General features: G+C 38.8%; 1 protein-coding gene across 20 annotated transcripts in view; it reads left to right on the forward strand.

Annotated features, from left to right (window-relative positions):
* Positions 1–15,800, forward strand: part of EIF4G3 (eukaryotic translation initiation factor 4 gamma 3) — a 354,405-nt gene that overhangs the window by 111,094 nt on the left and 227,511 nt on the right. The gene's annotated exons all lie outside the window — the stretch shown is intronic.

Consider the following 15,800-nt stretch of genomic DNA (forward strand, 5'->3'; position numbering starts at 1 on the left):
AGTTACCAGGCACAGGAGACACTGATACACTGTTTTAATGTGTCCCTGTGGATTCCCTGCATATTAAGCCCTTTCCCAAGAGCTCTTTCAGCTTGTATCCACTCAGCATTACATGTTTATTTGATCTTCCTTGTGGTTAACAGTGGTATAGAATTAAGATATCTCTTATTGGAATTTAGACATAGTCAAGCCAGTAACTTTGAATCATGCTATTTGAGATTATTAATATTTATAGCTTATAACCATTCCTTTTAATAATGAAAATTAATTTTGTAACTTGTTTCAATTTGGGCCTTTATCTTTTATGCCTTTGAAGAGCTTGAATAATAAGAGGGAGAATTACTAATAATAGTGCTAAAGGCTGGCGATTATAAGCTAAGGGTTGATGAACGATAGTTTAAACTATAGAATGTTTGGAGAAAGAATGTACAGCATGCCAAACCATAATTGAAATAGCACCATTCATGCTCAGATGGTAAAGAATCTGCCTGCAATGCAGGAGACCTGGGTTCAATCCCTGGGTTGGGAGGATCCCTTGGAGAAAGGCAATGGCTGTCTCCTCCAGTATTCTTGCCTGAAGAATTCCATGGAGAGAGGAACCTGGTGGGCCGTAGTCCATGGGGTCCCAGAGAGGCATGACAGAGCGACTAACACAACTGCTACCACTACTGCTATACTTAAACTCAGTCTAAATCATTCCTGTTTAATTTTGAGCTTTAAAAGTAAAGCATGTCAAAGTGAATTCTAAATCGTTCAAGATGTTTCCAATGTTGGCTTTCATGGTATGGAAGAGAGCCACCCAAGCTATTAATACGTGTGTTGGTATGTGTCTCAGGAGGAAAGAAACACTGTGTAGTAGTTTGAGTAGGGAAAGTTTCATATAAAGGATGATTAAGTGTAATAGGGGATTGGAGTAATGAGAGAGAACCTTAAAGGATGCAAAAATAACAAGTGTATAGAGTAGCTGCTTTTCCTGGGGCTAGGTTAGAGTTCCCTTGAAAATTCTTCTTCACCCTGTTGCCAGAGAGTGCATGGCTATGGTATACCTAATAGTAGAGAATACACGGTGTCAGTAATGTCATACAAGTGGAACGTGCTGGAAAGCTGTCTACGGAATGTTGAGGAAAGCCTACGTCTCTAGCACCAGTTCCTTTAGCCAAGAGCTGCTGTGGAGCTCGATGAATCGAGGCTCCGTAAGCAACTCTGCTTGCCACGGACACTTCAGTTGTGGTAGAGGAGTTTACGTTGCAGCCTGAACTTACTGCAGAGGCTCCTTTGTTTCTTTTCCTCAATCAAAGTTGGAAACCTCCCAGATCACTTTGAAGGTCCGTTGAGGTGTCTCACACTCAAATGTAATTTATGTTCTCTCCAAAATCTGAAAAAAAAGGCCTTTGTAACCATGCGCCTCTCTTTTTTCATGCTAGTGCTAGGTAGGAGACTGCTCTCCACCTCCCCTCCCCCCCACCTTGGACTGAGATCCACATGATGTGGTTCTCTGAATGGTAGAGAAGTTGTGGTACTGCATCAGTGGAACTTACTAGAAATCTGCTCTCTGGAATGTGCCAGAATTCTGCCTTCTAAGGCACTGAGGGGAAACTCTGCACAGGGCAGTTTCTTAGTGGAGGCACTCTGCTGCAAAGCAGCCTGAGCGGGTACCCAGGGTAGCTGTCAGCCACTGGGCACTGCTGGCTGCTGCATCCTGGGAGGAGTGGGAAGCAAAACCCTTCCCTCTTGCAGTGTCTTTACCGTGTCCTTTACTGAGAAACGTTTATATTGTGCCAGATCCATTTTCACTGTCCTGGCAAACAAGTTGAATTTTGAGCTGAAAGGCAAGCAGTCAGTAACTGGCATGTAAGCAGAATAGCTTAGTTTTCCATTTCAAATTCTTACTGTTCCCAGTTGTGACTTGACCTCAGCAGTTTGCCCAAAGTGCTTAAGTGTTCTGAAAGAGGGTGGCTTGCAGATGCATAGTTTGCATTTAAGGAAGGATGATCTAGCAGTGGTCTCAGTTGTCGAGCCTACCAGTGCGTTTCTATATGCCATTTTATTAGTTGCTTTTAGAAGTCAGAGTTCGTAAATCCCAAGAAGAAGGGTCACCAGATGTTACCTTGCTTTTCCTTTGTGGTCTATTTTGTTATCATCATTCTTCCTGATTTGATGGATGAACCCAGTACATCGCATCTCATTCACTACCCGCTTTTATACGCACCTTTCAGACAGGGCAGCCAGCCTTATAATGGATTTATTTGTCTCCTAACAATGTCTTAATGTCTGCTTATAGAGTTGAGGAAATCTTTCTAAATTGACATACCTGGAAAATTGGGGTGTTTTGTGGGAAACTCAGTCTCCTTAGGTTTTAATAGTTAACATGTTTGTGGATCATGATGGAAAGTAAAACCTTCAAAATAGTGGGAAAATTTTTACAGGCTTAGAGTCAAATAGACTCTAGGTTCTGGGACTTGATCTGTCAGTTTCTGGTTATATGATGTTGGGTAAATTGTTCAGTATCTCTAGAACTTGGTTTCTTCATTGCTATATAGGGGAGAATTAGAATTCTGCTGCTCTTCAAGAGGGTTTTTACCAAGATTATATAAAATCTTGCGTCAGAAGAGTACACATGTCTGCTTTCAATAAGTGACACTTGGTATTTTTGTGCATTTCCAACTTGATTCTTTAAAGGATGTGTGTGTGTGTGTGTGCGCCCATGCGCGCGTGCATGTGTGCATGCACGTGTGTCTTAACTCACCTAATTTGGCTACCGTTCTGGTATTACTGTGAAATTTAGAAGCTCTCTCTAGGAGTTTGAGATGTCTTTCCAGGTCTTTGCTTATCCCTTCCAGGGTAAAAGTACAGGCCAGGCTTGGTCATTTTCTGTTGGAAATAGTGTGGTTTATTCTTATACACAAAACTATTAATGTTCGATCTCAAATCAACTGCAGAAAAGATTAAAGAAGCTTCTTTAACCACATGCCCTGTCAGAAGTGACAGTCTCCCGTTCTTCTGTGAGTCGGGTCTTTTTGTCCCAAGTAGCAGCCTCTGTCTGTGACTCAATGTTTGGTCTGAATCAGTTGATCATGCTTTGAGTGAAAGCAGCTAAGCTGAAGAAAAGGGAATTTCATACCTTTGAAACATAAAAGGAGGGACATGGTAGAAAATTGCTCCCAGTCTCTTCATTCCATTGTTAGTGACGGCATATTTAACCTGCTTCTTTTTTTCAGGATAGCATTGTATATGTGTGTGTGCAAGTACATACACTTGTGCATTTACCTAGTTTTAAAACTTTATGTGCACTTTCCTTTGTTATGTGACTTCTAAATCTTTCTCGTCCTGTTCCCTCAGATTTCGTTTAATGAAAATCAGAGACTTTTGACTATTAGAGATTATTATGTAATAATATAGAATATATATTAGATAATATATCTAATTAGATACATATATAGATACATAGATATATAGAGATATCTATGTATCTATCTATCGATATATCCATATATAGATAGATATCTATAGGGACTGTAATATATATCTGATTAGATATTCTATCTAATATATCTATAATAATATATTAGAGATTATTATATAATTATTATATATATAATTATTGACTATTAGAGAACTATTATAGTTCAAAAGAAATTGTCCAACTGTGGAAAATTATCAGACACAGTCTTTTTAGGTGTGGATTCTTTTCCGTCACCTTGAAATTGCAGTACTTGAACAGTCTCTAAACTGAGAATGTCCTTACTGTGGGAATAATGTTGGGATTTAACAGTATCTTCTGAGGCAGATTTCAGAGTTAGTAAAGAAATGCATTCTCCTGGGAGTCAGGAGCCCTGTGTTAGACGGTTGTCCCAGCCTTGACAGTACTATTTCAGAGTTCAACTATTGGAAGTTCCTGTTAATGCTTAGTTTTCCTCTTTGTAAATAGGAGGCTTATATTAAATGAGATCTGAATTCCCTTTACAGTCTCCATGCTTTCGGGAAACTGCTTCAGAGTACCCAGTTGTTAATGTGAAAAAATTTGAGTTCTATATTTTAGAATTAAAATTAGGCAGATTTGCGTTCTGTTTCACTTTGTGTCTTTTAAAAAAGATCAGAAGTTTGATAGTTGAATATCTTAAAATTAGTTCAGCAAAACAAAAATGTTTCATACTTGTTGATTGATTGTTGGTATACATTTGTTTTGACTTGGTTAATTTTCACATAATGGAGCTAAATTACAAAGTCAGGAGCCCAAACTGGCACTGATTATCAGGTTCAATGACTAGTCCTTTTCTTGGTGTCACTGTCTAAGTTCTTAAGCTATGCTCACAGTAATCACTGAGAAGACATGCTCAGAATAATGAAGAGAAGTGGAGTGGTACATGTTTCCCACCTCCTGTTCCTAGAAATTTCATTTGGTTCCTCTCTTTTTTAAGAGACCAACTTGATCATGCTATATGGTGGACTGAGATGGTGATGGTATGTGATCCACTGATTAGATTCTTTATTGTCTCTGGAAATACTGAGCAAAGAAAGGACTTCTTCACTGAGGAGTAGTGATTGATCATGATACTTAATTTAACTTTACTATTTTTATTCATACTATTTTTATTGTAACAGAACAATGTAATTAAATGACTTATGGTTACTATAATCATTTTCCTTTATCCAACTTCTAGACTTCCTTTTTCTTTCAGGAATCTAAGGAAAAATACTCAGCATTACCTCATAGTTGTTTACTGACGAGTTGTATCAGACTTTGCAAATTGCTTTTTCTTTCTTTTTAAGCTAAACAGTAATTTTATTTACTGCAAACAAGTTTTTATGTTTTTTCGGATTTTTTAAAAAAATGTCTTTCATGAATATGACAAATTCTGAGTTTGATGACTCTGACAATCAGCCTTGCTTAAAGTAAGGATAAGTAGAGGAAGCCTTGAAAATCTTTTTCACATTTCATTGTTGAAATAGATGAATGTTGACTTTCTTTAAAAAAAAAAAAAAGTGAAACAAAATTTCTTGTTTTTTATACTTGCCTTCTCCCCCATGGAGCATACTACAGCTATCTAAAGCAGCCTTTGACATCAGTGGCGTTTGGAAGCTGCATTTGTGGCACAGGCTCTAGAAACTGCAGTGTAGACTGCATTTAGTTGACTCTGTTGCCAAAATCCTCTGTTTCTTTTTTTTGTTTTTTAGTTGATAATGTATGTACTTACTTAAAAATTTATACTTTACTGAAAATTCACCAGCACATACTGTCATTAAATAGTTTAAAATTAATATGCCTGTATAAGTGTCATTAGTATAAAAGTAAGTTATAAAGTCTTATAAAATATCTAATCATTTATACCTGTGGTTTCATCTCAAATACGCTACATAATTGTGGTAAGCTCTTTCCTCTAATTGTTGAGATTTATCTTAATGTGGTCATATTTGATGAAAAATTTTAACTCTTTTGTCTTTTTTCTTCATTAATAAAAGCAGTTGGAACCATATTTATAAAGTAGGACTTTACCAGCTGTTTTCTAAATTTCATCCTTTATGCAATCTTAATAGCTTCCCATGCCTACGGGTTTGTTTGATTATGCTTTTCTTTATGTTCCATGTAACTAGAGAAAAGACTAAAATCTGTATTTTGAAATATCTAAGTATAAAGAGTAAAAGTTTTAAAAGTGAGTTCTACATTAATTCAGCACTGCTTTAGAAAATTGATGAATTTTGTAAGAACCAATGAGGATGAACTGAGTGATTTTACAAGCATTCCTTTCATCGTCTTTGTTGTAGGCTCAGTTTTTTGTTGATGATGTTTATTTTCATCTCAATTTTGTGAAGGGAAAAAGGTTTAGGATTTTATCTCTTTCACGTTTAAGGAGTCACTTTCTCTGGACACATTCTGGGAGGCACTTCTTGATTTCTCTCGCTGCCACTAAACTAATTCAGGAGTTTTCTTTGTAGATTTACCTTGTTACTTCACTTACTTCCCTTAGTTTAAGAAGAGAAACTCACTTGTGTGCCACCGATCTGATTTTTTACATAGCTGTGACATTTTAAAGTTTTTTATGGTTTTGAAAATTGCAACTTCAGTTCACCTATAGAAATTAGCATGTGCCAGTAAATCGGGGGATAGCAAATAGAATAGTTTTAAAGAGAATCAGGAAATGGAGTATTCTGACTATTCAGTTCAGAGTGCTTGTGATTTTTCCTGCAAAAATTTATTTTCCATTTGTCTTGGTTAATTAGCTCATGCTCTTGAAACAAAATACCATCGACTTGGTGGCTTGAACAACAGACATTTCTCACGTTTTTGGATGCTAGGAAGTCCAAGGTCAAGGTACTGGCTGACTTTTGGGTCCTGATGGGAACCTCCTACTTGGATTGCAGAAGGCCACCTTGCCTCCTCACATGGCGGCGAGAGGAGAAGAGCAAGCTCTCTGGTATCTCTTACAAAGACACTGCTCCCATCATGAGGGGCCCCATGACTTCATCTAAATCTGATTGTCTCCTGCAGGCCACTTCTCCAAATACCATCACACTCCTAGGGGATTAGGGCTTCAATGTATGAATTTTTTTGCAGGTAAGGGAGGGAGGCACCTTCATTCATAGCACCATTTATGTAATTGAGAGAGCTGTGGGAGAAGCAGGCTGATAGGACTATTGGGAGAAAGGTCAGCAGAGGGGTAGTTACCATAGACATGTAGAATATTGTTCCAAGTTTAATCTGTCACGTAAGCATATGTTCTTAACCAGATTAATTGGGGAGGGTTAATTTGCATGAAAGTGGGAGAAGATTTCTCAGGTAAAGAATCCGCCTGCCAAGCAGGAGATACAGGTTTGATCCCTAGGTTGGGAAGATCCCCTGGAATAAGGAATGGCAACCCACGTCAGTATTCTTGCCTGGAAAATCCAGTGGCCAGAGGAGCTTGACAGGGTACAGTCCATGTGATCGCAGAGAGTCAGACGTGCCTGAACAACTATAACAGACTTTATTTATTTTTCAGTTCAGTTCAGTTCAGTTGCTCAGTTGTGTCCAACTCTTTGCGACCCCATGAACCGCAGCACGCTAGGCCTCCCTGTCCATCACTAACTCCTGGAGTCCACCCAAACCCATGTCCGTCGAGTCGGTGATGCCATCCAACCATCTCATCCTCTGTGGTCCCCTTCTCCTCCTGCCCTCAATCTTTCCCAGCATCAGGGTCTTTTCCAGTGAGTCAGCTATTTGCATCAGGTGGCGAAAGTATTGGAGTTTCAGCTTCAACATCAGTCCTTCCAGTGAACACCCACGACTGGTCTGCTTTAGGATGGACTGGTTGGATCTCCTTGCAGTCCAAGGGACTCTCAAGAGTCTTCTCCAACACCACAGTTCAAAAGCATCAATTCTTCGGTGCTCAGCTTTCTTTATAGTCCAACTTTCACATCCATACATGACCACTGGAGAAACTATAGCCTTTTCTAGATGGACGTTTGTTGGCAAAGTAATGTCTCTGCTTTTTAATATGCTATCTAGGTTGGTCATAACTTTCCTTCCAAGGAGTAAGTGTCTTTTAATTTCATGGCTGTAATCACCACCTGCAGTGATTTTGGAGCCCCCAAAAATAAAGTCTGACAATGTTTCCACTGTTTCCTCATCTATTTGCCATGAAGTGATGGGACTGGATACCATGATCTTAGTTTTCTGAATGTTGAGCTTTAAGCCAACTTTTTCACTCTCCTCTTTCACTTTCATCAAGAGGCTTTTTATTTCCTCTTCGCTTTCTGCCGTAAGGGTGGGGTCATCTGCATATCTGAGGTTATTGATATTTCTCCCAGCAATCTTGATTCCAGCTTGTGCTTCCTCCAGCGCAGTGTTTCTCATGATTACTCTGCAATCAGATGAGAACGTTTACTTGAAATATAAGAAAGGTAGGCTCTTGGCAGTCCCCTGCTGGTCCAGCAGTTTCACTTTCACTGCGTAGGGCTCAGGTTCAGTCCCCGGTCAGGGACCTGCTGCTGCTGCTGCTAAGTCGCTTCAGTCGTGTCCAACTCTGTGCAACCCCATAGACGGCAGCCCGCCAGGCTCCCCCGTCCCTGGGATTCTCCAGGCAAGAACGCTGGAGTGGGTTGCCATTTCCTTCTCCAAACCATGAAAGTGAAAAGTGAAAGTGAAGTCATGTCTGACTCCTAGCGACCCCATGGACTGCAGCCCACCAGGCTCCCCCATCCATGGGATTTTCCAGGCAAGAGTACTGGAGTGGGGTGCCATTGCCTTCTCCGGTCAGGGACCTGAGAGTCCAGCAAACCTCACAGCATGACCAAAAGAAAAAAGCTAGAATCTTTATAGAACTGAGAATCTTGGATATCAGTGACTCAATCAGTGAGTCACTGGATATCAGTCACTGGATATCAGTGACTCAGTGAAAAGCAGGCAGCACACATATCATGTGACTTCATGGTAATTATCAATTTTTCAAAGAAGAGTTAAGGAGAGTTTAAGGTATATTTAAAACAAGTAGTGTCAGTTAACTATAAACAATGCAGATTATACATTAATTGTTACTAGGATAAAATGTTGTAATTTATAATACCAAACCAGCAACCTTTTTTCCTTAATGCATATATTTATTTACTGTTCTGTTTCCCCCCAAATTTCCAGTGATGCTTATAATTAACAGGAAGAGCTAGATCTGATTTTACATTTTTCATTGGTTAATGAATTCTCATTTTTTTCCTCTCTAAGGAATGATAAACTCTCAAGCCATCTGAATTCTTCTGCTCTCGTATGGTCTTTTTACTGTCTGCCAAATACTTCGTTCCATAGATACTTAAGTAGGTGATATGTAGAAAAAGTTATGTTGCCAATATTTTGTTGTATTTCATTGCAAAATAAATCTGTTTTTCAGTTCCCTGTCAGTGATACTTCATTTTCAGGTACTGCATTGTATTATTCAAGCCTCTGTTTACTACTTTAGATTTTATTAGTCTTCATCACCATTAAAATTGCTCATCTTTCACAGTTCAGTTCCAGAATTTTGACCTGCCTATTTAGTATGGTTGAGAACACGATTGTCTAGTTAGCTTAGCAGTTAAAGCAGTTAGCAGCAGTTAAAGTATTGTCAGAAAAAAAGAAATCATTCTATCCAGTTCAAATACAGGGGGACTTAATACATGAATTTGTTAAACTAGCTGATTGATTCTCAGAGGGACACTGAAGTAGTCCAGAGATTAGTAACTGTAAGAAGCACCTAACATTCTTAAGAGCCGAGGGAATGAAAGAGGAGAGATAGTGGTGGTGTGAGAACCTAGGAGCTTAGAGAAGTTCTTTAGGAAACTGTTGCTCAGACTTGTGAGAAGGACGTTTCACTGCACGTTGGTCAGTAGCAGTTCGATTGGTGAGAGGTGAGGCCAGTGCTGTAATGGTGAGGTATGTGTGCATGGTTGCTGCTGGATCTCTAAGTGGCTTTCAGAGACTCGAGATCTGAATGGAGCTGGTGTCTGGAGCCGTCCTGACAGGAGGTCAAAGCACCCTCCTACTTACAGCCTAGATTAGAGCTGAAAGACAGCAGGTAAGTAAAGGTATTTACAAATAAATGGTAAAAGGATATATGTGTGTGTGCTCAGTCGTATCTGACTCTTTGTTACCCGATGGGCTACAGTCCACTGGGCCTCCCCTGTCCATGGGATTTCCTAGGCAAGAATACTGGAGTGGTTTGCCATTTCCTCCTGCGGGGAAAGTCTTCCCAACCCAGGGATTGAACTCTCATCTCCTGTGTCTCAATTGGCAGGTGGATTCTTCACCACTGTGCCACCTGGAGAGCCCAAAAGGACGTCTAGTTACCTTAGTAATAACGAATAACATGGGGCCGTAAATCCACAAATTTAACAAAAAGGAGGAAAGGAGATATTACAAAGGAAGTACGGGGCTTCCCTGGTCACTCGGTTGTAAAGAATCCGCCTGCTGATGCAAGAAACATGGGTTCGATCCCTGATCTGGGAAGATCCCACATGCTGCGGAGCAGCTAAGCCCTTACACCACAATTCCTTAGCCTGTGCTCTAGAGCCCAGGAGCCACAACTGCTGAAACCTGGGCGCCCTAGAGCCTGTGTTTGCAACGAGAGAAGCCACTGCAGTGAGAAGCCCGCTGACTACATACAACTGGAGTAGCCCCCATTCACCATAGCTGGAGAGAAGCCTGTGCAGCCCCCAAAATCCAGTCCAGCCAAAAAATAAATAAAAAAATAAAAAGAAACAAAGTAAATGTTATAAAATATCATCTTTGACTAATAATAATGACATTAAATTCCTTTATTAAATATTCACTCAATTTGTCAAAAACTGGAATCTAGGAATATGCATTTGAACATGACACAAAAAGATTAAAAACAAAAGCAGGAAAGCATTTAAAGGAAAATGCTGGTAGGTATAAGCAACCTTTAGAAATCAACATACAGTTTAAAGCAAAAAGCTGTATGGGTGAGAAATAATTCCAACAATAAGTAGTTTCTAGATGATGTAATATTATAAACTCTTAGATAATTAATTGGTTTAGAATATATATAAAACAAATTTTAAAAAATGGAAGTGGTCAAATTCGGCAGTGTGGGAGATTGAAATCTCAGAGAAATGGACAGGTTAGTTAGTAATCGTATAGGTTAAGGGTTGGCAGACTATGACCCAAGGGCCAAATCTGTCATGGTTTTGGTAAGTAAAGTTTTACAAAAATACATCCATACTAATTTTATTTGTGAATTCTGCTTTTGTGCTGCAGTTGCAGAGTTGAATAGTTGCCAGAGATTGTATGCCTTACAAAACCTAAAATATTTTCTATCCGGACCTCAACAGGGATAAATTTGCCAGCCCATGATAGATTAGCGAACTGGAAAGACCAGATAATAAATATTTTGGAGTCAGATTATGTTTTGCTGCTGCTGCTGGTTTTTCTTCTTTTTCGGTCCTTTAAATAGGTGAAAAAACCTTTTCATAGGTACCCCTACAAAAACAAATGCTAAGGGTCATTTTTTGCCAATCCCTGATACAGATATATGACACAGATAGTAAACTTGTTTTTATATAAATGTCTATTAGCTCAAGAATGTGTGTGTATATAAATATATATTTTGATTATATGTATGAAAAATAAATTTTGTATACAAAAAACCAGGGTAAAAATAATTGAGGGTATCAGTGGTTTCAGTATCATAATTATCAAGCCTTAAAAATATAGAGAGGGTGTTTTACCGATTCAAGTTAGCTGAACTATTAAAAAGGCTATGGATAATTTGATTGAAGTAATAAATTTATAAATATTTAATTTACATTTTTTCTCATTCTATTAAGACTGCCATTTTTCTGCATCTTAAGGAGAATTTATAAAATCTAATGATATGCTAGGTTACAGAGAGAAATGTTAAATTCCAATCATATTTATATTATTTTCTAAATATACTTCTGTAGAATTTAGAGCTTAATAACAAAAGAAAAACAAAATGTAAATTATGTTTAATTTGAAACTTTACAGAGCATAATTGCTGTTTTTAAAAAACCTTATCAGAATTATAACTTATTTTAGTTAGAATATAATTCAATTAGACGAGGGGTTGGCTAGAATTATTTATTTAAAACATAATTTTGTATCTTTCATAATCTTAAGCATAATGTAGGAGAAAAAAATAAAATTTGGTTATTTGGAAATTTAAAAAACTTTTGACTTGATAAAATCAAAATATAAACATTATCTTTAGAAATGAATGAAAAATAGCACTTTGTGTTAGAATTTGTGTGATGTACGTAAAGTGTTACTTAAACATGTAGCCTTAAGGGCATACATTAGAAGATAAGAAAAGTTGATAAGTTCAGTGATTTGAATGGAAAAGTATATTGATGAAAAATTAGTCAGTCAGTCTAAGAAAGATATAAAAAAATTTATTTGCGCTAAATTTCAGGACTATAACCCAGGAACAGCATCCGAGAAGGCTCTGAGAATGGTTCCACCCATGGAGTCAAGTGAAAGTCAAATTGAAAGTGGAAGTGTTAGTCACTCAATCGTGTCCGACTCTTTGTGACCCCGTGGACTATAGCCTACCAGGTTCCTCTGTCCATGGAAGAATACTGGAGTAGGTTGCCATTTCCTTCTCCAGGGGATCTTCCCCACCCAGGGAGCGAACCTGGGTCTCCCACATTGCAGGCAGACTCTTTACCAACTGAACCACCAGGCCACCAGGAAGTCAAGGCACAGTTATATATGTTTTTTGAGACAGGGCTGTACATCAAATGACCTTTCACTGACAGTTTAAATAATTCATATCATCATTGACCCCTTACAAAATCATCAGGGAATGCTGTCTCTTAAGGAGTTGTCTTGTTGATGTTAAGAGAATGTTGCTGTTTATGGCTGAGCTGGTATTCCTGCTGATGGGGGAGGTTTGGTGATGTATAATGCAGGTATACAGTGCACAGAGAGGGGGAGAGGAGGCCATAGGGCAGAGAAGATATTTTTGTTTAAGTTTCTCCTGTCTTGCCATTAAAAAAAAAAGACTTTATTTCACAGCTGTTATGCTGTAATTTAAGGATTGTAGGTTCTATTTTCATACGTAGCTTACGTCTTCTATTGTTGATTGTGAGCAGTATCTATACATGGCCACACTGCTTTGTCTTCATACCAGGAGTCAAGAGTTTTGTATGTAGTAGTTGACTGTCCTTTAAATGGCCAACTCATGTCTGCTGTCGTTCAGAATACGCTCTTTTTGATGATAGCAAACTTGATTATTGTGTCAGAAAGAAAATTCATGAGTATGTGTGTGTAAAACATTTACATGCTGTTAGTGATTAGTGATGCTGAGCACCTTTTCATTTACTTACCATTGGTTTATATTCTCTGGAGAAAACGTCCGAATCCTTTGCCCATTTTTTAGTTGGATTTTTGTGTAGGGGAGTCACGCTGGATCTCAGTTCCTTATCAGATATATGATTTGCACTATTTTCTCTCATCAGTTGCCTTTTCACTCTGTTGTTAGTGTCCTTTGCACAAAAGTTTCTAAATTTGAGGAAATCTGATTTACTCGTTTATTTCTCTTGTTGTCTGTGTCTTTGATGACGTATCCAAAAAACCATCACCAAGTCAGCAGTTACTTCTTTACACTAAATGCAGTGTAGGCTAACTATTGCTTTTCTTTTTAACTTTAAAAATTTTACACATATGGAGGTTTTCTCCTTTTAGAAAACAGTAGCAAGTCTAGAGAAAAATGTATTGAGTTATCACAAGGACAGGCATATTGGAAAGAACGATGGAAATGGTTATTAGTATGTGACCAACAGCTGCCAATAAAAACCCTGTAGGAGTGAGAAAAATCACTGAAAGTCCAGCTGCCCTGTTAAAAAAGACGCTGAAAAATTCCAAGGACTGTTAAGGGTTCAAAGAGTGTATCAGGGTTCACTTTAGGAGTTAGAGAAGTTGAATACAGAAGTGATGACTCAGAAGCCAGCTGGCTTATTTACATAACCCTTTGGCAACATTTAAGAAGGGAGGGAAGTAGCAAAGGGACTGGAGGCTGGAGGCTGGCCAACAGGCAAAGAAAATAAGGATCACGGACCTAGAAGACACTATTCTACCATCTCCTCTTTGATTTTGAGCGATTGCTTCTTCAATTCAGCAGCAATGAAATTAAAAAGTATGAAACCAAAGGAGGAAAAACACTGTTCAAGTGTATATTAGAAAAGGGTATTACAAAACTTTGTACAGCTTATAAAGATGAAAGTTATCAAAAAGCTGGATGCATACAAAAGGCATCCTTCGTCAAACCTTTGTGTTTGGCTTAGTTTGAATTGCTCCAAAAGACCTTAAAGAATATAGGTTTCTTGAAAAATGGCCATCCTGAGAGGGTCTTTGAAAAGAGACAATCTCGTACTAGAAGTTATTCCTGTAACACATTCTAAAAGTAGATGTAATGCGGTAGGAATCAGATGGACAGATTCTCCTAAAAAATAGCAACTCTTGTAGATAAGGGACAGTGAGTGTAGGAGGACCTTGACTGCTGGAAAGATTTAGAAATAATTTTAACTAAAAGCTGTTCCTTTCTCATGTAACTTGAATTATAACTGTGTAAACTAGTATTTGTTGTGTATTCCTCTTATCAGATTATGTATTTAAGGATAGATTAATGATAGATTGTCTTAATGTCATTAATGTCTTAATGATAGATTACCTTACAGGTTAGAGCATTTCTCAGTTACTCCACTATGTTTATTTTACCATTTCAGTAAGCCTATGGTTAGATACGATTATCTCTATTTTGTAGATTGGGGATGTTGACTGTGAAAAGTGAAATGATTTGCCTCCTAGCATTGTGCAGGAAGAGGGACCTCTTCCAGGGTCCAAAAGTGGGCTCTTGTTTAGCGTTCAGAAACGAATTGTCTGAGGAGACACACGTGCCGAAAGCAAAAGGCTTTATTGGAAAAGGGCACCAGCGCAGAAAGCAGCAGGGTAAGGGAGCCCTGGAGAGCTGCTCTGCCATGTGGCTCACCCCATTTATGGTAATGGGGTTAGTTTCTGGGTTGTCTCTGGCCAATCATCTTGATTGGCCCATAGTCTGAATTAGGGTCCTTCCTGGTGATGCGTGTATCTCCCACCCAAGATGGATTACAGTGAGAAGGACTCTGGAAAGTTGGCCATCTCCTCCCTCTTTTAAACCTTTTGTGAATTCTCCCAGTGAATTTTCAAAGGCAGCACCATATTCCTTGTCAGGACCGCCTGTTGTAAGACAGCTCAGGCAAGTGGGCCTGGCCAAGGGGTGGTTTCTGTGCAACAGTTCCCTAACAGCTCTGTTTGTAAAGAATTGAGCCCACATCTCTTGACGTTATTCCTAGTTCAGTTCATTTGCTCAGTTGTGTCCGATTCTGTGACCCCATGGACTGCAGCTCGCCAGGCCTCCCTGCCATCACCAACTCCCGGAGTTTACTCAAACTCATGTCCATTGAGTTGGTGATGCCATCCAACCATCTCATCCTCTGTCGTCCCCTTCTCCTCCTGCCTTCAATCTTCCCCGGCATCAGGGTCTTTTCAAATGAGTCAGCTCTTCGCATCAGGTGGCCAAAGTTGGAGTTTGAGCTTCAGCATCAGTCCTTCCAATGAATATTCAGGGCTGATTTCCTTTAGGCTGGACTGGTTGGATCTCTTTGCAGTCCAAGGGACTCTCAAGACTCTTCTCCAGCTCCACAGTTCAAAAGCATCAATTCTTTGGTGCTCAGCTTTGCTTATAGTCCAACTCTCACATCCATTATTCCTAACTTTCTCATAATTCATCATAGTATTCAGGTTCGTTTTATGCGTACTAGGCTTTGGTCGCAAAGAGTTGGACATGACTGAGCGACTGAACTGATCTGAACTGAGGCTTTCATGAATAATTTTGAGACTATAACCACCACTTATAACATTGTTTTTATGATACAGTATGATATGATTTTAAAAAAGCAACATGAAACAACTTTTGTTGTTGTTGTTAACTTTGGAAGCAGAGAACCATCAGTGCACAAGTTATGAAGTACTTTTAGTATCTAGGAATTCAGTGAACCAGGCGTTGAATTCTCCATAGGCAGATCAGTACATTAACCCAATAGCCTTGGGGAAACTGGGACTGGGATTGGGCAGAGAACTGGTTTTTATTATGCCATGTAGGGAAGAGCTAAGGTTTGAATAGTATAGTTGTTGTTGTGGGAACACAGTGTGTGAGATCAAGGTGTATTGTGAAAGCCATCCTGTTATATGAGTCCGTCATTGTTTTATGAGATGCAAAAAATCATAGAATTTAAATGTTGAAGTAAGTGTAAAGAATATAGAAGTGGTGGTGAACTTA

The sequence above is a fragment of the Bos indicus genome, chromosome 2, assembly GCF_029378745.1.
Source record: "Bos indicus isolate NIAB-ARS_2022 breed Sahiwal x Tharparkar chromosome 2, NIAB-ARS_B.indTharparkar_mat_pri_1.0, whole genome shotgun sequence".
Classification (NCBI taxonomy): domain Eukaryota; kingdom Metazoa; phylum Chordata; class Mammalia; order Artiodactyla; family Bovidae; genus Bos; species Bos indicus.